Source organism: Pseudopipra pipra, chromosome 5, assembly GCF_036250125.1.
Source record: "Pseudopipra pipra isolate bDixPip1 chromosome 5, bDixPip1.hap1, whole genome shotgun sequence".
Classification (NCBI taxonomy): Eukaryota; Metazoa; Chordata; class Aves; order Passeriformes; family Pipridae; genus Pseudopipra; species Pseudopipra pipra.
In genome coordinates this window covers 65,796,717-65,822,029 of record NC_087553.1, presented here as the reverse complement: position 1 = coordinate 65,822,029, position 25,313 = coordinate 65,796,717, and the positions used below count along the sequence as shown (strand labels likewise).

Genomic DNA, 25,313 nt, shown 5'->3' with positions numbered 1-25,313 from the left:
AAATGCTGCAGCAGCCTGCAGAGGAACTGAGAAATGAAAGGCCCTGCAAACAGATTCAGGTGGTTCCTTAAGCACTGACTTGCTGAATAGATGTCCAAAAAAAAAAAAGAGATTCCACCCAACAATGGACCACCCACATGTACAAAGTCATTATTTGTTCAGATTTAACTAAAGCACTTTTAACTGTACTGTCCAGTTTTACATTTGAGAATAAATAGGTTCTGACCAATCTAATTTGAGGTAAGAATAATGTGGACACATCTAGAGTTCAAAGAAAAACTGGCAGGCAGAAATGACCTATCTAAATTTAATTAGTACTCTCATTCTGTCTCACAGTACATTTGTGTCCATCAACAAAAATATTGCCAGATCCAATTATCACTAATTGGTAGTTAATTTGACTGGGAAATACAAGGCTAAGTGTTTAGGGGCCAACCCTGAACTCATTAACATAGAGGACAAAAATATTAAAAATATTAGAAATGAGATAGAAAAGTAATGTAAATGTATCTCTGTTTTGGCTCCAAGCAATTAGTTGTGGATCTGATGGGGTGAAGTAAAGGGTTGCTGTGCTACTAACAGACCAGTCCAAAAATTGATGTGCAGGAAATCGAAGGCCTCGAGCGTTGAAGCTAAGTGTGAAACTCCTTGGGAAATGGGTTAACAAAAGGAATTTACTTTACTTGGCACTTAAAGCTTCCTTTAGTGACACAGGTTGTAAACTATTACAAAAGAGATGCAGCTCCCATGGTATGTACAGGAAGCTTATAGACTTTGTGAAAGGGTGTTTTTCCCCAAAAAAGCTATTCCTTTTTGTATTTACAAAAGAAGCCACAAAATAATTGCAAATGGGCTGGACAGCGGCTTTGCACTGAGATAGATCTCTTTTCATTGTACAAGAAATGAATGTCTCTGTGTAACAAAGGGCATGGGTGATGTTTTATATTTCATTCCTCATTTTCCTTTTCCCTCTGGCAGAACTATTTAATTGGTGGTTAGTGGAACTCTCTGCACTTTAGAACTTCACTGCTTTTAATTCAAACAGATACCATGACTGCTCAGAACTACAGCTGGTTCTTCTATCTGCAAATCTATTCTGTATTTCACTTCATATTGAATAACCATTTTCCCTTATGATCATGGACATGAAAAAATTATCCACTGTTTCTGTGAAAGCTCCATTTGCTGCCCTGGCATGCTTTGTGCATTACCATGTTGACAATGGACAAAATGCTTTTCTTGAAGGAAAAGGAAAGAGACCTATGTCATTGTCTTTTGTTCTCTTGACACTACCGGTCTTTAGTGTTTGGCCTGGAGTACATAATTTATAGTCATCAAAGAAGTAAAGTGAAAAGCAGTACATGGGCAGAAGTGAGGAGAAAGACTGTGAACCACAGAACCATAGAATGGTTTGGGTTGGAAGGGACCTTGAAGATTTGTTTTCTGAACTTAGAATATATTGCCATCTTCTCCCACTACATTTTGCACCTCACTTGATCTTTGCAATACATGCTAATTCCAAAGCAGTAGGTCCCTTCTAACTGCTTGCTTGAGGGGCCACATCCATCCAGCATCTGTGCACACTACAAATGAGATAAGACCAGCCTGTTTGTTCCATTGGGAGAAGCAGGAGGCATCATATGAAACTTTCAGACAACAGGCTGAACTGGAGGAAGGAGATGGGACCCATCATACAGCTGTGCTGGCTCTCATGACTGCAGGTCTTTAGAAGGGCCTTGAGGTTACAGTTAAAGGTGCTGAGTCAGTTTATAAAGCAAAAACCATCAAGGCTCTTAAATAGGAGAGCATCATGTGGGGCTCAGGTTATGTTTGAATGGGAAATGTTGTAAATTGAGTACTTGCCTGCAAATACAGGCTAAAGACACAGGGCAATGGGCCAAAGTCATTGCTTCCATACATTGATGCAAGTTTTTAAATTCATTGAAATTATCCTTTTTTAATAACAAGAATAAATTTGACCAGTTATGTTAAACTGTGAAGAAGTGTCTAATGAAGTATCACTGGGCAGATTTGAAGTTTGGCCTCGATTAACATCATCTTTAATGATCTGGAAGGAGACAGTCAGAATGTTCATTAAATTTGCGTAGGATACAAAGTTTGGTTTCAAATACCATTGAAGGTACAAAACCACAGAGGGGCAGAGAGAGGCTTCACTGAACAAAACCAGTAAATAAATAAAAAGGAAAAAACTAAAAGAAAGAAAAAAGAAGAGATTCAGCTCAGTAAAATGCAGGTTGATAAAGGAAATTACTAATATTCTGAATTACAGTGTAGGAAGAAGTAAAGCAATGCTGAGAAAGATTTCAATAATAATAATAATAACAAAAGAAACAACATTAAAAAATCATGTTGATTTCGGAGCAGAGGTTTAAAAATGTATACAAAGTATCAGAGGTAAAATATATTTTCAGGGAGGAGTTAAGGTGTTGGAAAGTGCTGTGGTGCACATGTGAAAATGACTGATGTGTGTTCAGGGTAACACCATGGGCCGACCAGAGCAAGGGGAGTGGAATCACAGCAGTGAGGATCCAAATTGACCATAAGAAAAATATCTTGGAAGTAAAATGTGTCCACCTGGGAAGTAATTGCCTCAAGGAGGGTGGGATTTACTATTTCTGTGTATTTTATTTTCCCCACGTACCTGGTGAGGTATTAAGGATGCTGCTGGACACAACTGCTGAGTTCTCGTGAGCTGCTGTTACTGGCAGGGGATGGATCTGGGCCCACTTCCCTACAAGAGAGAACAGCAAAAGTGCCTTCAGCTGTAAAGACATGAGCAAACGATCCAGACCATTAATGAGGATGCTATTTTTATTTATTTTTCTTTTTTTTGGCAATATGAAGCCTCAAAGTAAAGCTATTTGAATTTATTGCATCAGCTTCAAATTATAAGTGTTGTAATTTTTTTCATCTTCTTTTCTAGCACTGAGGATCTGGTAACTTTACTACATTTTACCCTGAATGAGGCAGATATATCAAAGTACTAGATGTGGTAAAAGACTGCTTTGCCTCAAGTACACCTTTGTAGTGTCCAATTTTGCTCTTCCTTTTGAATAATCACTTTTATTGGAAAGAAGCAGAAAAATCCTTTTTTTTTTTTTCAAGCTTGTTGAAATTAGAAATAAATGGTTCAGAAGAAAACCACCAGTGTTTCTTTTATTCCAGAGCAATTTCAGGATGATGGATATTTTTGCAAGAAATATTTCTTCATTAGTATCTTCTATTGATGATGGCCTCATCAGCCACTGTAGTGAATTTAGTGATTCTTTTTAATTTGTCTGCGTGTTTCAGTTCAATTAATTTTCTTGTTAAGTTTTCATGGTGAATGTGTGTAGGAAGGATTGATGTAAGTTAAAGATAAAATTCCTGCTTTAGATAGGTAGAATAAATTAGCAGATCAAAACAGCAGCTATTACTCTCTATCTTCTAGGGTTTTAAAATAAAATTACTTTTTCTTTGCCATCATATGCTCCTTAAAGCCTATAAATTGTTTTCTAACCTCTCTAAGTTGTAATTACTATATCAAGAATAATAACTCTGGAGACCTTTATTTGTATAGACACTCAACAACTGAGCCTCAGCAACGTGTAGTACCAGTAGAAGGATAATTTCTGAGATTCTTTAGATTTCTGAGATACTTTAATTGATTCAACATTCTCATCAACTTAATCACTTTCACATAATCACAGTCACAGAATGGTTGGGGTTGGGAGGGATTTGGGAGGGGCATATGGAGATCATCTAGTCCAATTCCTGCTAAAGCAGGTTCACCCAGAGCAGGTTGCACAGGGTTGTGTCCAGGTGGGTTTTTAATATCTCCAGAAAAAAAGACTCCACAGCCTCTCTGGGCAACTTGTCACCCTGAGAGTAAAGAATTTTTTCCTATGTTTAGGTTGAACTTCCTGTGTTTCAGTTTGTGCCCTTTGCTCCTTGTCCTGCTGTAACCTGTAGCACCTCTGAAGAGTCTGGCCCCATCTTCTTGACACCCAGTCCTAAGACACCTATGTATGCACTGATCAGATCCCCTCTGTCTCTTTGCCAGGCTGAACAAGCCCAGTTCCTTCAGCCTTTGCTCATAAGAGAGATTCTTCAGTCCTCTGATCAGCTTCATAGTCCTCTGCTGGACCCTCTACTTTCTTCTTTTTGTGATTCATAAAAATGAACAAATCGACTTGGTGAACCTAATACCAGTTCTCCAGTCATCCAGAAATGGAGATCATGATCCTGTATTCAGTTGCTGAAGGTGCACTAGAAGCAGATGAGCAGACTGAAGTTAACTGTTACCCTATGTACAATATCTGCAATTTAAAGGTTTTACTTCAGACTGGATCTAGTGTGGTTTTTTGGAGTCAATATGGCCCAATATAAATGTGTTCCTCCAGGAGAAAAAGATGAAGTGGAGAGTAGAAACTGTGTCCAGAAAAGGAGGATCTTCACAAAGGTTGTAGAAGTTAAGGCAGTTCAACATCTGCTAGTTTGATAAAATATACAACACTGGTATATATAACACAAGAAATATTTGTGAATTTCAGGCAGTATATAAATATGGGACTGAGGTATGGGAAACTTCTACATTATATGTTAAAATGGTGGTTTATGCACTGTATATGCATGATTTTTTTTTATTAAAACAAAAAAAAATGTGGTGGAAGATAATTGAAAGAGTGCAGAAAGTGGTAAATAAATGAACAACAAGCTTCTAAAGCTGTGATGTTAAGGAGGACTCTACACATACTTCTGCTTCCCAACTTCTGATAATACTTTCTCCTCCTTACTGAGCTTCATGTATGGGGAGGTCCTCCTTCATCTCCCACTTTCTGAATGCTGGCAAGCTGCCACTCGTGGGCAGTGAAAATGTGCATTTATGTGTCAGTCCAGGAAGAGGGAATGCTGCAGCATTACCATTCCAGCTAACAAAAGGTGTCTGCACTGTGCAGTAGCTGTCTCCCTGCCTTTCCTCAGCTCTTGCATTAGGTTTCTGGGCATGTCAGCTCTGAGACACTGTTGATGATAGTTTGGATCCAGGTGTGTATTTCTCTCTTCATTTGCTCCCCTTCAACTCTTTTCAATCCTTTGCACGACTTAGGTGGTCCTTTCTGGCTTCAAACCCTGTAGCACAGTAATGGAAAGGATTAGTATCAGTACAAAGTCTGTACAAAGTGCTTTGCCTTTTGTTTACATAAGGTGCCTGTTTATCAGCATTTCTAAATACTCGTGCCTAGCTGTAACTGTGGACACACAAAGCATCTCAGCACAGAAACTACTTGAGGTCGACTCTGAAATGAAATCTAACATGACAATGAACTCTTTACAATAGTCACTCTATCAGTTACTATAGTCACTCTATCAGTTACTTCACTGCTGTGGAGTCATAGTGATGTTCAGTGCAGGCACAGGGAGAAAAATGTCTCTAGGAAAAGTTTATCAAATCTATGAGGGAAAGAAAGCTTGTATGTCAATAACAAAAGAGGAAAAAAAAACCAAATCACATTGTGGTATGTCCATAATATAATTAGCCTGTGATAATGCTATCACACTGACTTTATATTGGAAAAGCAGTCAGTGTTTTATTCTAAATTCAAAGCATTTGGAAATACCTTCTTTGCCTTTTCAATTTGTATTAATTTGCCTTTTTTTTTTCTTTAAAAACAAATACTTTGAGCTCACAGAAGTTAATAATCCAGAAAGTAGATGTTATACTTGTGATAACACTTCATCACACTTATCCTAGCAAACATGACAATGCTTGAATAAGATGGCTTCCACATATATGTAGTGGGTACTATCAGAAATAGTATTGAGTGGGCATTAGAAGACACGACTTCTTCACAGTGGAAATTTCCATTTACTTCATTTCTAAATGTATAACTCTGGTATTAATTACTTTGAAGTGAATACTTAAAAGATTCTCATTTTGCCAAGGAAATACTGTATTTAAACAAAACTGTTACTTAGGACAGGAAATATCTGTTGTCTTCTAACTCTGTGAAGGTTGCTTATATAGTTTTCATAGTGAATAGTGTTATTACATATTTAAAAAACACATCTGTCGCAAACTGTCTAAGCTAGATCAGAGACAAAATGTGTTACATATTACAAGCCCAGTTCTGTCATGAGAAGAAAAGGTTTTAATCTGCAAATACAGCATAATACCTGTTCCCAGGCCAATTTGTCCTTTGCTCACTAAGGCAAACGGTGTAAATTGGTTTAAATAGGCAGTGGAATTGAAGTGACAAGACTAATTTATACTACCTGAGGTTCTGTTACCTCCTTTAAAAGATGAGACACTCTGTACAGTTCTTGCAGACTGGTCTAATTGGGCAGGCTTGAGGGATGCTTAGGAAGTTTCCCTGGGTCCTGCAGCTCATTTTGCAGAGCGTGAGGGCAGAGTTCTGCAGGACAGCTCAGGTACCAGCTTACTTTCACCATGGTTTCCATAACTAATTTCGTTCTGGACTTCATGTGGGGTTCAGACTGGTTTTGTTTCTACCCCATATTATTAAATGTTGAATGTCCTCTTTGCACTCACAAGTATCTTTAGCACTCAGAAGTGTGTGAACAGTTTGAGATATAGCAGTATCTACCTCACATCCTTTTTATAGATAATGTTCACTGGTCCTGAAACGTGTTCAGTTTGCACAAACTGCTGCTAACAACGTTTGATCCATGCTTGTAGCAAACTATACCTCACTCTCAAATATGGGATACCAGAATGCAAAAAGAATGCAAGTTTATGTTGTTTTATATTATTCTCACTATTCAAGTACATATTTTAGAACAATGCCAATTTTTCTACTGCAGAATTTTTAGTTGGGAGATGAACTGTGCACCAGGAAATTAAAAAAAAAAAAATAATTATTATTCCTTTTTTTTTCTTGAAAGAGGAGCAGTGATGTGTCGCTTGATCTCTCTTTCCTTCAGTGTCTTTCCCAGTAAATTACATAGTTTCCCTTGCATGCCACATGCATCATTAAACATTCCGTATATCTTCCAATGCTTCTTCATCATAACATGAAGGAAGCCAGTAATAAGATTAATCTTTGTCACTAACAATTACTTGCATGGCTATAAGGGAGGAACATTATAGGTATACATGCCCAACAGAATTCAAAGGATAAGCTGAGTGCTATTGAATTAAGGGCATCTATCAGTTTACTCAGTTTTCTTATATGTCTTCATGTATTCCTGCAATGATGTTATATTCAGGATTTGAAATGATAATCCAGGGATCCAAGCAATTGGTAGTTAACCATCTGCACTTGATAGAAACAATAATAGCAAAGAGAAAGCCAGACCTGGAACGATGGCTGTATAATCACTACAAGGGTCTTCTTAGATTACATTTTTTCACAACCTTAGCAATGTCTGTGGGGAATCAATGCTTTCTCTTCCGAGCTACCCCTAACTCTTAACTAGAACGGTGAGCTAGAGGAAGTAGCTGGTTGGGCTTGTCTGAGAATATCAGGATGCAATTGATCCTGTAAACAAGTACGCCCTCATTGTATGGTTGTACTTAAGGAGGAGGAGTTAGCATTCCTGGTTTGTGGAAACACATGCTGGAGGAATATAACTGCCATGGAGACATTCTCCTTGCAAATCTGTGCCGCTGAATCCTTCCAGTTGTATGATCTCTATGCGTTCTGTGTTGGTGACAGCCCACACTACTTGAAATACGCGAGATAGTTTAAAGAGGCAAGTGCTGTTCAGGGTGAGCAGGGGGATGTGTTCTGGATTCCTTTTTCTTGCATTGCATTTACTTCTTTGTAAGTAGTATCCAAGAACGATATAGGTACACATGAGCAACACATGGTGCCACTTATATGTTAGCAATCAATTAGCTGTTTTACTTCATTATGTGTTCCTAGGCATTAAAAAAGAATTAGAGCTTTGGCAGACAAATAAGTAGTGAATACTTTATAGTAACCTAGATAGGCAAGGGAAATGCTAATAAGCATTTTACCTCTCTGCTCTCTTTCTGCATGGCTGATTTATCACTTGATACAGCACATTGCTATGCAGCTATCCTTTCTTTTCATGTTCCTGGATTCCACCTAATAAGCTCTGCCTTTGAGCTGGGCTTGTTAACACAAGCAGTGTGTAGCATTAATAGCTGCCAGTGTGTTCAGTTCATCCCTTAGCTTGGGCATGGCTGTTATGGACAGCATCTATTCTGCTTTTGAGCCATGTTCTCTGAATGAAAGTCCCACAGCCCAGAAAAACAGATCTGAAAATAAAACCAGCTTCCTGATCTTGACTAGCCAGTGTCAAGGCTCCAGGTGCCAGAGATGCAATTTTCAGTCCTCCCGATAAACCAAGGTGCTAAAACAGTGCAAGGTGTTGTCCTCAGCTGTTAGGGCTGAGCAGAGACGGGTTCTCCATTTCTTAAGTTTATGTTACATTTTAGGAATTCTCTAGGGTAAAAAATGAGGTAAAATATCATGTGTAAAAAGGAGCATGTGGGGTTTATTTTCCCTTACATTCAAACTCCAAGGTAGCCAGCTGATAAGGAAATTTGACCAAAGCCAGTGAGATTTACAGTCTCCCAAGTATATTGCTTGTTTACTTGGTGAAATAGTTTGAGAATGTATGTATAAAACTGTTTTTTATTATTAAAGTATCTCATTTGGCATTTACAGACAAGAACTAATGCTAAAGGGAGTTTATTAGATTTCAGAAAAACACCCTAATTTTGTCTATTTTCTGCTAAGAAAAATAGCTTAAAAAGGAAAGATATAAAGTGAAATGATAGGACACTGTCCACAAAAGTGCACGGTGTGAGTTTACTCTCATGCTGACAAAAGATGGAGCTTGGCCTCATGTTCTGTATAAGTGCTTAACTCCTGGTACCAAGCAATGCTGACTGTTTAGAAGGAGTGGGAAGGATACCACTGTGCCTTTTCCCAGGCCTGGACTTACTTGTTAGAGATTCATTGGGAATGTAAATGGGTTAAAATACTTGCAAGGACAATGAGGAATTATTTAGTGTCTGGATTTTACTAGGGTTTACAAGTAAAGTCAGTGTCAAGCTACTTACCATTGCCAAAAGCAAGGTATTTCCTAGTATGTCCAGAAGCTAAACTTGAAGAGCGTCTTGATTTCATATGTCTCCAAAAGCAAAGTGGCAACAAAAAATAGATTTCAGGAGACTGAGGCTTCCTTTCAGTACTTTGCTGGGTACTCCCCTTTTCATTGACTCTGTTTACTTCTCTATTAAATTTGACTATTAGTATCTACGTCATGAAGGGTTTCCAAGCCCAAAGTAATTAAATCTGAAAAGTGTGTTGAGACATTCAGATGGAAAGTGCTATCTAACTGCACTGGTATAATTATACACTGCATCCAAGTACCAAAGGAAAGTGGAACACGAAAGAACAGCTAAATTTATCCTAGAAAATGGGTTCAGCAGTTCAGCATTCAGATTTAGATCAGTAGAGCAGCCTCACTGCTGTTTAAAGCCACGTAATCAACTAATTTTGGCTGATGCATTATCAGTTGAAGTGCCTTTTAATATGTGTTGGTTTAGTTCTTAATTAAGAGGAGTTTTAGCATACAATTAACATATAGTTTTGTTTTAAAAATGTTTTCTGGATAAAATATTTATTGTTTGATTTTAATTCATAAGTATTTTTCTTCTAATGTTTGCAATACATACATAGATCACAGCGTTGATAAAGTATGTGTAGGATATTGAGAGGAACAATTTTGCACAAATTTTTCACACTGCAAATGAAAACTCAGAAAAAAGAAAGTCCATGTGATGGTGTATGAAGTGTCTGACTGGGCTACAGATACAATATTTAATCCCTTAACCTTTTTCACCACCAAGGTGTAAAACAAATGCCAGTGTAATCTGCCAGTAATGTGATCTGTTGGCTTGTAAAACAACTAATGTGTTACTCCCCAAATTCTGATAGTAGTGCCTGTGCAAATTAAGATTTCATATCTCACAGTCCTGCATTTGCAATGAACTGTGTTAGCAGATGGAGATGTTGCTTGTGTTTTTCATGATGCCTTAAAGGTCTAGTAGCTTTTACAACTGTTTTTTTTTTGTTTGTTTGGTTTGGTTTTGTTTTTTTTAATATCCCTTTAGTAAAAGAGATAATATAGATATGTATCTGGAATTTATCCTAATGTTGCAGGTGTGCTGCAGCATTGTGCACGTGGCAGTTCTGCAGAGAACCTTTGACTTAAAAACAATTATAAAAGCAACCACCCAACCCTGTCCACAGAAACACATCCAGTTGCAAATTTTCAGTTAGGGTCAATTGAGCTAACTGTATTGCCAGCAGATGGTAATTTATACAAAATGATTTTGCAATTGGTCAGTTAGTTAAAAGTATGAATATCATGTTTTTCCAACTCTTTTTCACAGCAGAAGCAGGCAGAAGGTCTGTCTTTAGCTGGTGGCTCTGGGTCTTGTTGGGTGCTGGGTGACAGTGCAAAGAGCTTTGCCAGACTACTTCAGCCAAATCACAGTGTCCAGCCTGGGAAAGAAATGAAGTACTGTGCACAAATGGTGCTGCCCAGGAGGCTGTCCTGCTGTGGGCTTACAGGGGTAAAATCATCCCAACGTGCAACATTAAACTCACCGTGTTCTCAGTGCTACTGCTTAAAATGCATGTACTCTTCATTGCTTGACCTGATTATTAAAAATACTATAAATTTAATAACAGTAAGAGTATAATTCATTCATTGATGATGTTCAGAATTCTTATTATGGTCTTAAATCCCAATGGGACTAGTGTGTTTGGGTGATGTAGTGGTTGTTTAGTTTTAAGTGCTAAAATAAATGCTACAATTATTGCTGAATAATGAAAGGGATGACTGGATAAGTTTTACTCTATCAGTGGTCTATGCTTGTTGTATGAGGGATAAACACAGAAAAGTGCTACTGCTGCTTATTCATGATACAGAAATCAAAACTTTCTTTTCCTACCAGATGCAGAGAAATCAGGGATAAATCTTGAAATGCTTACCTAAAAATGGATGTCAAGTAAAATCTGCACTGAGACTCCAATAGTAATAAAACCTCCTAGAGAAGAGAAAAATTCACAAAAGATGAGTAATAAAATTGAAACTAAAATTATCATAGGATTTTAAGTTGGTGTTCCTTAATGGAATTGGTACTTGAGGATTTTCAGTTTTACATATAAAAAAGGAAATAATTCTAAGTTTTATTTTCACTCATTGTATCATTCATGTAATAAATTGTATTATCATTCTATATTAAAAGTTTATGTATAAAATTGAAAATTATGTTTTGCTTTTCAAGATAAAGGCATTACAGCTGAATTGTTCTGTTTGAGGGAAAAGTTCTGACTGACACTATTTATTTGAGCAACTTGCAAACCATATTTCAATTACAGCACATTGGCATGTGTAATTATATGTATTTAAAAAATCAAATACATAGCAATGATTTGTCTTGATTTCACTGCTTATGGGGTGAATGTGTGCATATATGATACTTTGCTAATGTTACTGTACAGATTTTCTTGTTTATTTTTTTATTAGAGATTTTCTTAGCCATTTCAATAGCTTCATTTCTGATCTTTGTTTCTTCCTCTCCAGTAGAAGTTTCCAGGCTGTTTCTATATTTCCCTCCAGTGTCAGAGCTGGCCTCAGTGACAGTGTGAGGATGGGGGGCTTTGGCCACAGATTTTCATAGAATGGTTTGAGTTGGACAGAACTTCAAGGACTGGACACTTTCTACTAGACCAGGTTGCTCAGAGCCCCATCCAACCTGGCCTTGAACACATCCAGGGATGAGTCACCCACAACATCTGAGCAACCTGTTTCAGTGTCTCACCAGCTTCACAGTGATGTTTTGCTGAAACACCCTGCGCCAGAGGTGTTATTTTAGCTTTAAACACTGCTTAACGCAGAAATTTTGGGTTGAGGGAACACTGAGAGACTTTACGGTTCATTTCGATTCCATCAGTGAGAGAAAGGATGGCAACGCCGCTCCTCGGCACAGGGGCATGCCGGGGCCGGGACAGGGCATGGACATTGAGTTATTGCTCTGGTCTGACTCTGGGTTTTGGTCACTATTTTTATTACCACCATCATCACTATTTTATTATAATTATAATTATAGTCACTTCTTGTTATTTTCTCATTCTGTTTTTGTGGGTTTTAGGCTGTTTTCCGGCCCGGGCTGTGCCGGCAGGTGGCGCTGGCGGAGCGCGGGCGGCGCCGGCCCCGCGCTGCCCGTCCCGGAGCCCCCCATCCCTTGCTTTGCTTCCCAGAGCTGCATTCCCGGAGCGAACGAGTCCCCCGCACCAAGGGCAGTTCAGAATTTAAATGTAGGGGCTTTCCCTGGAGGAGCAGCCGGTGCGAGGCGCCGGTCCCCGGTGCGTGCGGTACCCACCGGCCTCTGCCAAGAGCGCTGGAGCCCGAAGGATCCCTGGCTGCGGTTGCTGCACGCGTTATCTTAAAATGAAGGCGTTTGCCCAGCTGCATAAAGTATCAGATCGTGATGTACAAGGGAAGAATAAACCAGTGTAATTGTTGTCTGGCTTTCGTCGGGGTTTGTGCTTTTTTTTGTTTTGTTTTGTTGGGAAGAAGGAGGTTTGATTTCAGGCACTGAAACTGAGCCGATTGTCAGTCACCCACAGAAAGTTTGGACAAGTTTCAGGTTTGCAATAAACACATGAGTCTGTGAATCATCAGTGGTAGCTGGTAGTGGAATGTGCAACTATGAATAATGTAACCTGGATACAAAATGTAGAGGGGAATAATAATAAAAAGACTGTTGTCAAAGGTCTACAAAACTCCTGTAAGAATCCTGCAGAAGAAATGACAATTCAATGTAGTAAAGATCAAAGCAGTGGGAGGAGAACTAGGAAAGGATATTATCAGAGAAACTGAGAAAAAAAAATATTCTCGGGAGACCCTTTGTGCTGAAAGTGGTTTGAAAGATGAAGTCTGAAGATGGTTCTTGAGATTGGCTAATAAGAGATTATTAAAAGAATTAATGATTTTATTGTAAGCATATTGCAAGGAGCAAATCTGATTACAGCTGGCTGGTCACCTCATTAATGAACTGTACTTAACACATATGATATATTTCTGAGCATCCAAAAACTTTAATACTTCTTTCCTGCAGCCCACATCCTTGATAAATGTGGCAAGGTTAGACAAGGAGATATTTATTCATAAGTGTCAGAGACAGTTAGGAAACTAGAGAATTCTTAGGATGTTATTGCCAGTCACTGACCCTGAAAAGATTGACATATGATAACGCTGTGAGACAGCCAGGTTGGGAGTTACTCTGGTTTGAGGTCATGCCTCTCTGCTGGTGAGAGAGATGACTCTTACTCTAGCTTTGTCCTCCAGAGTGAGAGTCATTTCTTCCTCTGGGCTTTGATTTCTTTCTTTAGGTATGGATATGTATTTCCAGGTGGGAGACTTTCTAGCTGAGAAATTTCTGAAACCACTACTTTGATCCAAAGGTATTTTATGGAGAAAAAGCTATGAAGAAGGAACTCCTCAGAAAGTAAATTTCTATTGTTTTATTTGACTACAACTTGAAAATCAGGACAGAATGCAATTGTTACCATTTCGTAATTGCCATGAAATTCCAAATTTTGGATTTCATCTACATATTTATGATCCACACTATGTGTGTGGTACAGCCATAGAATGATTGTTCAGCTCTTGAAATCATTTGTTTTCTGGTTCATGTAATAAGAGGTGTTTGGCCTTCACTGTGAGTGAACTTGCAATCTAACTTCTCACATAAATTGAAAAAAAAAGGACTGTGTCTCAAAAATAAGCCTTTTCCTGGGAAATTGGTAAAGAGCTTGGAGTGGAAGGTTTTGTATTTTAGTGAGATCTATAAACAGATTTTACTTTGCATTTGAGATATTTCTGTCCTTGATATGATGCAAATGTAGGGTTAAAAACTGGACTCAGTATTCTGCTGCTGAATCAATGATTGGTCTTAGAAAGAAGTAATATGCAGTGTAACAAATGGCAGGAAGGATAAAATTGGCAAAATCAGCATCTGATATCTGTTATCTGATCTCATGATTTATAAAAACAAACAGTTAGTTAAGCCTTCAATAGAAATTTATGAAAAACCTACTAATTAACAGAGACACGTTGTGGTTTGAGGCGAATTTCTATCAATGATAGCACACTGTGTGTGAACCTCATAGACCAGAGCAGCTCCTCTGTTGGTGGGAAATAGTGTATATAAATCAAGATCAGCAGAGAATCTTAAACCACAAGAAAATAAGTGTCCTGAAAGAGGAGATAACAGACAGAATGTTATCCAGAGGCCACTGGGGGTCTTATACAGAATATTGAGCATGCTGAGAATTAATGAAAAATGCATATAGGCTGGCTGAAATACCAATTATTATCTTGTATGTATATTTACATTTCCTCCCCACTCAGCAGTGCTATGACTCTAAGGTGACTGAAGACTTCAGTGCCGTTCTGAAATAACCATTTTCTCGTTTCACCACAGAGATCTGACTAGTAAAGACAGGCAATTTAAACCATGGACATTGAAAAGGCCAATGGATTTTCCTGCACAAGCAGAGCCCCATTGCCACAAAGTAGGCTCAGGTCATTGACTCTTCCCTCTTCCATACCCCATCCTTTTTGATCTTCTTGAGTCCATAGCTGCTGGAAAAATACTTCTCTGCACACTTACTGCCCTACACTTTTTAGGTTTCTGAGAACATTTGTGAGAAGGTCTCATACCACAAAGCAACATTTTATTTCAAAGGTGTTTGCCCTTGAGAAGAGGATAAAGGGTTCGTGATGAGAATAATCAACTTGTGCAAAAAATTAAAGGATTCATTTTTCAGAAAAATAGTGATGCACAAATTACAGGATTTCATTGATCCCAAACTAAACATCACTGAGTAGCTTAGCATCATGTTCCTACTATAGCTTTGCTAGTAATTTCTTTTCGGAATCTCTGATAAAATGCTGCACAAAACCAAGGAGAAGACAAAACAAAGACCAAAGAGTTAAATTTGGAATGTGAACTTAGCAGGGCTTAATGGGAAGGGTCTGATGGCTTTTTGTTGTCCTGAATTTCTCCCATCAGTCTTGACTTTGAATTCATCTTTTTTGGTCTGTGTCAAAGATCTTCAGCCAATAAAACAGGAGGCATTTATTGTTTTGCTGTTACTCATATTTTTCTCAATTTTTCTTGTATTAGTCTTTAGGCTTGTGGCAACGATTTATGAATGTTGAGGTCTGAATTTATTTATTTTATGTGACATCATGCTTATATATTGCTAGTTACTCTGTCCCTGGAAATGAGGCAAGGAGTCATGGTATAGGTCTTGTTTTGCTGTCAGTGTATTTATTTTGCCCACTCCCACCTGGGTGCACAGAAGAGCTGTGCTGAGAAAGAGCTGACCAGAGCTTTAGTTCTTAATTGTAAGACAGAATTTGCCCATGTCTCCCTAGCTAAGGACATCAGAGATTTTTTTCATCTGGGTTTTGTGTAGGTGGAATTCTGTGTGTGGGAAAGGTTTTGAGGCCAATAAACTACTTTTTGGCATACGTAATTTTTTATAGAATTGGTTTATTATGTTTTATGCCACTGAAGGGTGAGTATACAGAGTATGTCTGTTTGATTGTCTCCATATCAAATGGTGTCCTGAAGCAGTGCCACATCCCATCCCTGGACAGCCTGTCTCCAAGGGTCAAAAGTAAATATGCCAGAGAGGGTCTAAAACCAGGAGAGACATAGTGATACTTCCTCAAAATGCTCTCCTCTCCTCCAGCATCTTGCAATCCAGGAATTTCTCTGGTCACAGATGGTTTTAATTGTATTAATAACCCTTGGTAGATTTTCTTCCCATATCTAGTCTGTTCTAAACAGATGTAAACTTTACACTCAGTAATCTGTGCAAGTTCTGCAGCCAGTCTGGTATGTGAAGAAGCATCTCCTCTTTCTTTCAAAGCATCCCACTTTAAGCTTGTAGTGAAGGAACCAGAGGTCAAACAGTCTCTGGTCATCCTCTCTGTCCCAGTCATGTTTTTTTTATAGGCTTCAATCATATGTTTAATCAGTGCTCTTTTCCAAGTTGATAACAATACGCACTAAATTAATTTGTAACAGCATCCATAAAATTATCTTCTGTAGTGTGACAGCTTACAATTGTTAACTTGGACTTTCCTTGGTTCCTGTTCATAAGCACAGCACTGATGCTAAAGCTCACTGAAGTGTCATGTGATGTCCAGTTCTAGTTTGAAACCAGGCTTGTGTGTATTTATGAAATCTGTTACATTTTGTCTGTAAGACATATTGTAAATCATTTTAAAATTAAATTATAGCATAAGCTATGCAATCCATATTAAAATAAACAAGATGTTTCAGTAATAAATATCTATTAGAATTAGATCTGGGAGATTATTTGGAAGATGCTTAACGATAGAGTGGGTTTCTGGGGAAATGGGCAGATATGAAAATGAGACTTATTAAGCAGGACAAGTCCCTAAGCAACTTCTCACTCAACGTGACTACTAATTCATGGGCTGAGTTGTAATTAACAGTCCAGGATTCTTCATCTGTTGTAAAGTGATGCTCCTCTGAATGTGTCTTTGGATAACTTTACTAGTAATGATTAACTCTGATAGTACACAAGTGGGGAAAGAATAATGGCATAAAATTTGGATGGAAGTCAGCTGAAAGTAAAAGCGATGATGTAGAGTTTTGAAAACTAATCCCTAGATTATTTACACTGTTTGGTTTAGTGGGGATGAGGGATACAGTTAAAGCATATACTCCACAGATCTCATCACAACTGTGTGAAGAATGAGGCTTCATCAGGGTTTAGTATTATGGTTCAGGACACAGCTTGATGTAAAGACCAAAAGCTTACTGATTCTGTGGATTTCTCTACAGTTTCTTACCATGCTTATAGTTAGGTGCAATATGGTCTCTCCCTTATTTAAAACTTCACTGTAGCACAACCTTCCTAAAGGATGTACCAAGCCTGAATAGTGGAACAGGTGCTAAAAGTGCACTGGGTATTAGTGCTAAACTTGTCCTGGTTAAGATAAAATACTCATGGCGATCACCACAGTACATGCCACAAGATAAGTTTCCCATGTTTTGGTGTTATTTCCCATTTTTAGATATGGTAGCCCAAAGATAGAAAAAGAGTTCTAGAATGGTGATATCCCCAAGCATGCCTCTGGAAGTGGCAATAAGCCTGGCTACGAGTTTAGGATTCTCTCCCTACTATAGTGCTGTTGATGATGTTGTAATCTAAGGTTGACCATAATACTCTCAGGGAGTTGGATTTGTTGCATACCGTATGCTTGTCCGCTCCTTGGAAGCAGAAGGAAGTTTGGAGTAAAAATAAGCTGTTACTGTCAGCAAAAGATCACTGCGTGAGCATTACAAAGCACCTAAGGAACGTTTAATGACTTGGCAATTCTAAGCTTTGTGTCATTGTCAAGGAGAATGTGAAAATTAATTTAATTGGGACAATCTTTAATTTAGAATTAAGTTTAATAGGCAATTTCTTGTCACTATGAGCATATGTTATTTACTAGATTTGTGTTTCCAGTGTTTTATCAACCTTACATCACCTGACCTTACTGAGAAGTTAAATTTAAGTTCTATCTGCTTAGCTTAGATTTCTCTATCAGATTTATAAAGAAATAATTATAAAAGGCTGAAGAGTGAAAAGGCTAATTAAAAGTCAGCTTTTTTTTTCCTTTTTTTTAATCAGCAAGAAATACAATTAATACTAGTTAAGTTTGTTGTATTAATATGCCTTGCTCATGAAAGTAACAAAACAGAAAATCTTGTCTTCTATAAAGTGATTGAGCAACCATTATGACAGGCTGTGAAAAGCATCAAATACCAGAGGAAGTTTAGTAACAAATTAAAGGGAAACTGGAATTTTTTAGTAGAATAATAAAGGAATGGGAAAGAATAGCTTGGAGAAAAAGCGTGGACAAGAAATTTGATTTTTCAGAAAGTTAAGAATCTTTCTTTTAATTTTTAATTATCATGGATAAATAGTGTGTCTGGTTTTATCACATAGGAATAAAAATCCTATGGTGAGGGGGAAATTTTATTTATAATGGGTGCTTTAGTTCCTAAGCCACAATATCAATTTATGCTTGGTTCTGTTAGCATAACATTTTATGTGTCTGATTAAGCCTTTATTAAGCCTATTTCATGAGGCTTAAGACCTCTGCAGTGTGGGTTCTGCCCTGGATTGAGGCTGTAGTTGCAGCAGTTATCCTCATTTTCATGAGATTAATTTCATTTGATAAGTAGTATTGGCAAACAAATACATGTATGTTTAAATTGCATAAATAAATGTTACTAAAGAACTAAAAAATCCCTTACGACAGAAATTAATACTTCGTCATCATAAATATAGCTCGTCATCATAGAAGTAGCATAAGTTGTTAAAAACTATCCTAGTTTGTGTAATGAAAAACTACCAGATGTTACTCAGTCCATGCCCTTATGATAAATGCAATTTAACTTTGGTCAACTAATATGAAGTTAAAAAGACAGAAAGAGTAAAAAACCTCATAAACCAACCCTTTCTTGCCTTTATGCAATAGAAAACATGAAGGGTTTTTGCTTGCATGTTTCCATCTCTATTTTCCTATGGGAACCTGTCTTTGGACTTTTCCCCACAGTCCTTGGTACCTTTGAATCACTGCATAAACAGGACCAGACCCCAAGCTTTCCTTTTAGTGGGCAAACTGAAGCACCAGGAGTTTGCACGGTGTGATAAAGGTCACAGGCAGAATTTGGTGTTGAATTTAATTCCTGCGATGGTGCATGTTTGTTATTAAAGAGATGCCTTAGGAAAATGAAGTATGGTAATTGTGTGTTTTTATTAAAGCATTATTAGGTTTGTATTAAGATTAAGTATCTATGAACACAAGCGTCAACATTAGAGCGTTTTTTGATATCTTTATAGAGGAATACTGAAAATCAATATTCTGAGTCATAAGTAGTAAAACTTGGTTTTTTATTTAAAAAAGGATTAACAATTCATAAAATACGTTGCTAGCCACATAATCAAAATCTCCAATTTCTAACTACTTTTTTTTGTACAAGGTGATTTTTAATCTTACTCCAGTTCTTTGGGTATTATAGTTTCCCTTTGTCCTCAAAGTCTATAAAAGTTGAATTAAAAAAAAAATGTACAGAAAATTCCAAACCTGATTATTTGACAGAGTTGCTTCACAGCAGCTGCTCCACAGTTAACACAAACTAAAGTTGTCAGTTTACACCTTTGGGAAAATTGGTTGTTCAGAGCTTTTCATTCTGTTCTTCTCTTGTATTGATGGAAAAATAAAAGTAAACTAGACAATAAAATCATGGAAGCAGTGGAACTCTATGTTACAATGACTTTACAGGTACAGATGCTCACCCTAGTCTTCTTTATTTGGTCATGTGGCCTGAAGGCTGAACAATATCATCCGTAGTAGTACGTTATCAAAGGCAGGGAGTCTGCTCTTTTGCTGTCAGCTGATCCCATAGATGGATTATTCATGTTAATTTGTTTTAAGGCATAAATATAAAATACAGGAAGAAAAACTTGATTGGCTTTCCACTTAATAATTTCCTCCACCATAAGGTTTGCTACCAAGATATCTATAAAATTAATGGAATACATGGAGCTCACATGTAGAATAAAACATCTTCCTGAATAACACAGTATTTCAAATTTCTCTACTGTTCAATGTTTCTGGGAAACAATTATTCAAAAGAATAATTTTATTGTAACACTTGCTGTTAAAGCAACAATTCTATTTACTTTTCGCAAAGCTGGCATGCTGCCAATGGAGCTATGTATAGATAAAAAAGGAAAACATGCACTGGAAAGCTGTATGGTGGATAAAACACATTTTGCTGAAAGCTGCTTCATCTCCATGCTTTTTGAGTTCTGGAATAGTGTCATTAATTATCTAGGCTAATTTTCTCCCCTAGTATTTCAGTTTGGTATTTCATGCATCATAAACCATGCCGCATGTTCCTGTAGCACTTACACCCTGTCTAGCTTAATTTCATGTTCAGAGTTATTCCCCTGTGTATTGCCAAGGTCTGGCTTTGAGTAGCTGTCTAATTGAAATATTTACGTGTCAAACCATCTGCATGCATAACATTTATTTTTGGATCCTGCCCCTCTCCTGGTCTCTGAAAAATACAGATATGTGGAAGTCAACAGAGTACTGAACACAATATTTTAGTGTCAGTTAAGTCACTTGAAAATGGAAGAGTACATAGGCAGGTCAGAAGCTATTGCTGTCATGGCTTGATGCACCACACTATAGAATTTGCCAAGTGACACTGCTGAAAAGGAAGGGTTCATAAGACTGAGGAAAAAAATGCACTCTTATGTAGATTTAACCTGGACTATTGGAGAATAGGGTTATTATCCTTATCTGAAATAAAGGATACTGAATAAAATTGCCATTGTGATAAAATTGGAAGTTATGTTTTTTTTCTAAAACTGTATCATTTTCCTGTAGTCGTCAGATAAATAGCTGTTGTAAAAACCAAAATTATTTTGGCTCTAGCAAGTATATGCTTAAAAACTCATTGATTTTATATAAACAAGATATGGATTTACAAATTATTTGTACAATTCATTCTGGCTTTCTTTACACATGTATTCTTCCTCTGTTTTTAAAACTGTTTTCCTTAATATCACTCTTTGCAGAAAAGAGGAATGTTCAATACAAAAAGTATGAAAACCTGAAAATGGTTTGCTCTGTGTTTTCCATTGCTTTGCATTGCTTCTGTTTTAAAGTGTGAAACAGCAATTTATTAGGACTGGTGATCTATCTGAAAGTCAGACTGAGGAAGGATTTCTTAGCTCTGACATTACACAGGCTTCAGTGTTTGTGTAAATTTGATAAATATTACTATTTTATATATCCCAGAGAGAATACTTCATTGGTTTCATATGACACATAGTTAAGAGAGAAAGTCAGTATATGATATATGGAGATCTATCTATATATATTTCATAGGCGATACCTTTGCCTATTAAATATTTTTCAACTTTGATCATACTAAAAAGCTTTAGACATTTAAGGTTATATTAGTCAAATACATCTTTACCTTTCTTAGAAACATGGAATAATTTAGGGTTTGAAAGGGAATTCATGAGGATATCTCATCCTGACCTGTTTTCCCCTAACCCAGGGGTTATGAGTATGAAATAGAGATATGGCTAAATAAAGAATTCAATTTTTATTTACAGGTGATTATCCTGTTTGAGCACTGTCCTGTCAGTCAGATTCCTAGTCTGTCATCAGGTGATAATGGATGAAGAATGAAGTATTGATCTCTTATTAATTAGATAAATTTATTTAATTGATAGGAGATGTAGATGAGGCAGTGACTTGTTAAAATGGGAGGAGTTCTAAATCTTCCTGTGTGTTTCTTCCTGTTTACTTGCTATCCCTGTGTCCCTTGTTATTATTGTATCAAATTAGAAAATTTTGCGTGGAAAGTCTCATCCAAGTATAATTACAATAGTCAGATAAAGTATTTTAAGATTTCTTTCAACTTTGTGCAGACTTGTTAAAATAATATTATTTACTACTCTCTAATGTTCAGATTGCTGCACAAGTATCTGCAATTAATAGAAATTAAGAAAATCATCAAAGTTTTGAACTTAAATTTGGTTTTCCTTTTTTATTATTATCAGTTGCTCTTCTGGTTGTGAAATGAGACATGGATGATTGTATTTTGAGACACAGAATCATTAAATAGTAACTTTTAGAGTGACTGGCAAAATCACATTGCCTAAATAATGCATCAGAACATCAAGTCCAAGGGCAGTGTGAAGTTTAATGTTTTGGGGTTAATATAGTAAGAGGTTATTTTATTATCTTTTATAATGCATTTGTTATTCCATCCCAAAATGGATCTAGACATATATATTTAAAAATAGCTTTTATTGCTAATGTTTATCTTAGTGTTCTTGTACTATGTTTACTTCATTAACAACCAGTTTCTTTTTTCTTCAGTATCCATTCTTCATCTTTTATCTTCAATATCCATGTCTAAGAGAAGTGAAAAATCGAAGTGAAAGAAACCAAGGTTGTAGTAGAATCTTGTGATAGATTCCATTTTAATTCCAGAAATCAGAATTTTGCACCTGACGTTGTTCAGTGAGACAGAAAGAAGCTTCCAGAAGAGAATAATCAGATTATATCTATTTCTTGCTTTCCTTTATTAGTTCATCTACAGTAGCGTACAATAAAAGTGTGCCCCCTTCCCCTCAAAAAAGGCCTTGGCATGCAAACCTAATACAGCAGAAATTAAGGGAATGTAAGTTAAAAAAATGGAAGATACAGAAATTTGTATGTGAGCATGTGACTGGTTAGTATTTTGTGTTAGTTGAGATATTTCTTTCAGGCTCAGTACAATTTTTGAATGTTTAGTGCTAGTCCAGGAAAATGTGGTTGTTTAAGCCTATGACTAGTGCTAGTCATGTCAACAGAACTAGTCATATTAGACAAATATGACTCTGGCGCTTGGTGGTTTTTTTTCCATCAACAGCCAGAGATCTTGGGGTGTGCGATAATTGTTTATGCTGATGTGGTAACAGTGTCCATCTCCCAGGTTACCCTCAAGTGGCACTGACATTTCATAAACACCTTTAATTGAATGCAATACCAATGCAACCACAAAGCTTTTAATTTCTGCTGTGTCCCCTAGGGATTCTGAATTTTCATTGTGTATCTCTGGTGTGGAAGTGGGTCTCATTCGTCATTGTAAATCTTGGTTAGTTTTGTCACACTGAGGATGCAGAACAGTGAGTAGAGCAGATGGCCTTGTGCTAAGAAAGTAGTAACAACATGATGGATAACAAGTTGCTCTGAGATGGAGACAGCTTCAGATCTATGTGAAATATTGTGTGCAAAAGTGTATTTAAAACCAGTTAGTGGCTACGAACGTTTCTCTAATGCCATATACTTTGTCTTTTCAGAATTTAGATCATAGATGGGTATTTTCAGACTAAACTGTGATAAAATGAATGTGCTTTCAAAGATTCTGCTCATGCAGGGTTCTTTCTCTAATGTTTTTCTAAAAGAAAAAGGTGTAAAAATATAAAAGCAGTAGCAGTTTATTGGGGATTTTTCTACCTACCCCATTTATAGTTAAAATTTTTTGCAACTGCCCAATGCACCTTTCTCCATTTTTTCCCCTTTTTGTTTCCTGCAGCTTCTCAAAAATACTTGCTTTTTGAGCAACCATAATTTTTGCAAAGCAATGCAAATCTGATTGTGATTTTAGGTCCACCAGTGTACTTCAATGGTGTCCAAAGAAAGCTGATAGTTTCAGCAGTGCAGAACCCAAGTAGGCAAAGTCTAACTCTAACTTGTTTTTGTGCATACAGGGCAAGACCTGAAGATGATACCAAATGGTTCAGCTCTATTGACTTCAGTGAATGTCAGAGTCCATAAACTCCTAAGTGAAATCAATGGAGCCATAGTAGGTTATACACAGGGGAATTCACTCAGCGAGTTTAAATGTACTCAATAGCCTTTTACTGCTGAATGTTTAAACTTCCTGTGTGAATTTGTTACCAGATTCCTGCCTCATGCATTTTTCTAAAATGCTTACTGATACAAATGAGGATGCAGTGAGGTTATTGCAGAAATGGGGTTTATTTTCTGGTGCATGCTAACTGTCATGTGAATATTGGATCTGCAGTATTATATTTATGTAGATAAAAACACTTTGTTGACTGAAACCAGCTCTAGAATAATTACATTCTATTTATTTACTTTCTTTATTTCCAGTAGTACTGATTTTGCCCCAGATATAAAATTAGTAAATACTCAAAATTACCAGTGTACTATTTGCAAACCATCTTTCTCCCCTCCTTCAGTTTGGTTACTCAGCTTTTTAAACTTTTCCTGCTTTTTATGCTGCAGCGTTGAATTATATCTATCTATTCATCCAACCCTCCTGGAATTCTTACTACCTCAAATACTTCAATGTTCACTGCTGAAATTTTGTTCTTAACCTCTTTTGGCCTAATGAACTTTATCATTCACTTTGCTTTTCTTCTCTCTAACAGAAGTGCTTTAGTCAGTTTGAGGTACAAGGAATTATAAAATCCTTTCCTTGGCTGCTCATAATTATGATGACATTTTATTATTGTATCAGGAATGGGAGGGGGAAGAAAGGATTGTCACGACTTCATAGTACTTTCCAAATATGGCCATCTGCAGAGTTTAGCTAGAACAGCAGCAAAGGAACACTGTGCTGCAAAAGAATTTCAAAAAATTAGTTTCTTGATAGAGCAAAAAAGGACCTGGGCCTAAGACTTTTCACAGTACAATAAACTTAAGCAATTTAAGTAAATATAGTAGAATATTTTCTTATCTGATCATTGACCATTACATGTCTTTTGAAAATGTCATTAGCTTAGAGAAAACAAAGAAGGTACAGTTTCCAAAGTATCTCCAATCAGGATAGTTCTTTATAGACCTATGTTTGACATTCTTAAACCTTGACAGCTCCTCTAAGACTATTTTGTACCAACACTGGAAGAGTGACTTGGAAAAATTTTTATGACAGTTTGAAATGGGACATTTGGGGCTAAATGAAATCAGAATGGTTTAGTAAATCTGTCTGACACTTCTGACATTGAGGTTGGTAGTAAGTGGTAATTATAGGATCCTTTTCTGCTTATGAAATACTAAAAGAGTTCTTTAGTGTTTCTATAAAAATAGCAGGTAATGCACTTATAAATTTAAACTCACTTTACACAAGATGTATTTGCCTTTTCATTTCACTCTATCTTGTTTGTATTCAAACTGGGAACTGTGTGACTTCCTGAGAAGATAAAATTTTTTTTATAACCACTCTAGCAATGTACCCAAAAAACTTTGCTAACTGCAGAGTAGAGCATGGTGCCTGCTCATAGATTTTACAATTTAATATAAGAAACAAACATGAGAATATTACAAGTCCATAATGCCATCAATTCCAAAATTTAGGAAACAATGAAGATTAAATGTAGACTGTGGATTACTCTGTTACAATGAAGCCTTTTGTTTAATCTACTAGTCTGCTTTCACTGACAATGAAGTAAGGAAAAGAATATCAGCATTCTGTGTTTTAGTTGCAACTAAAAGTTGCATTTAATTTTTTTTTCATATGTGGAAAAAAGGTGTCAAGAGGAGGAGGATATGCTCAAAAATAAAACTGCTTTCATGATGCAAACATAGACACATATGTGACTTCATAAACATCTGTCATGCCCTGCTGCTTTTCCAAAGCTCTCTGTGACAATGAATTCCAC

General features: G+C 36.8%; 1 protein-coding gene and 1 long non-coding RNA gene across 9 annotated transcripts in view; one reads left to right on the top strand and one right to left on the bottom strand.

The window, feature by feature from the left end:
- CACNA2D1 (calcium voltage-gated channel auxiliary subunit alpha2delta 1) overlaps positions 1–25,313 on the top strand; it is a 376,639-nt gene that overhangs the window by 114,977 nt on the left and 236,349 nt on the right. The window lies entirely within an intron of this gene.
- On the bottom strand, positions 2,663–12,430 carry LOC135414985 (uncharacterized). The gene is made up of 3 exons (XR_010430931.1): positions 12,392–12,430; positions 10,998–11,053; positions 2,663–2,752 (listed from the first exon to the last, which is right to left on the bottom strand). It is a non-coding gene; the product is annotated as an uncharacterized LOC135414985 (long non-coding RNA).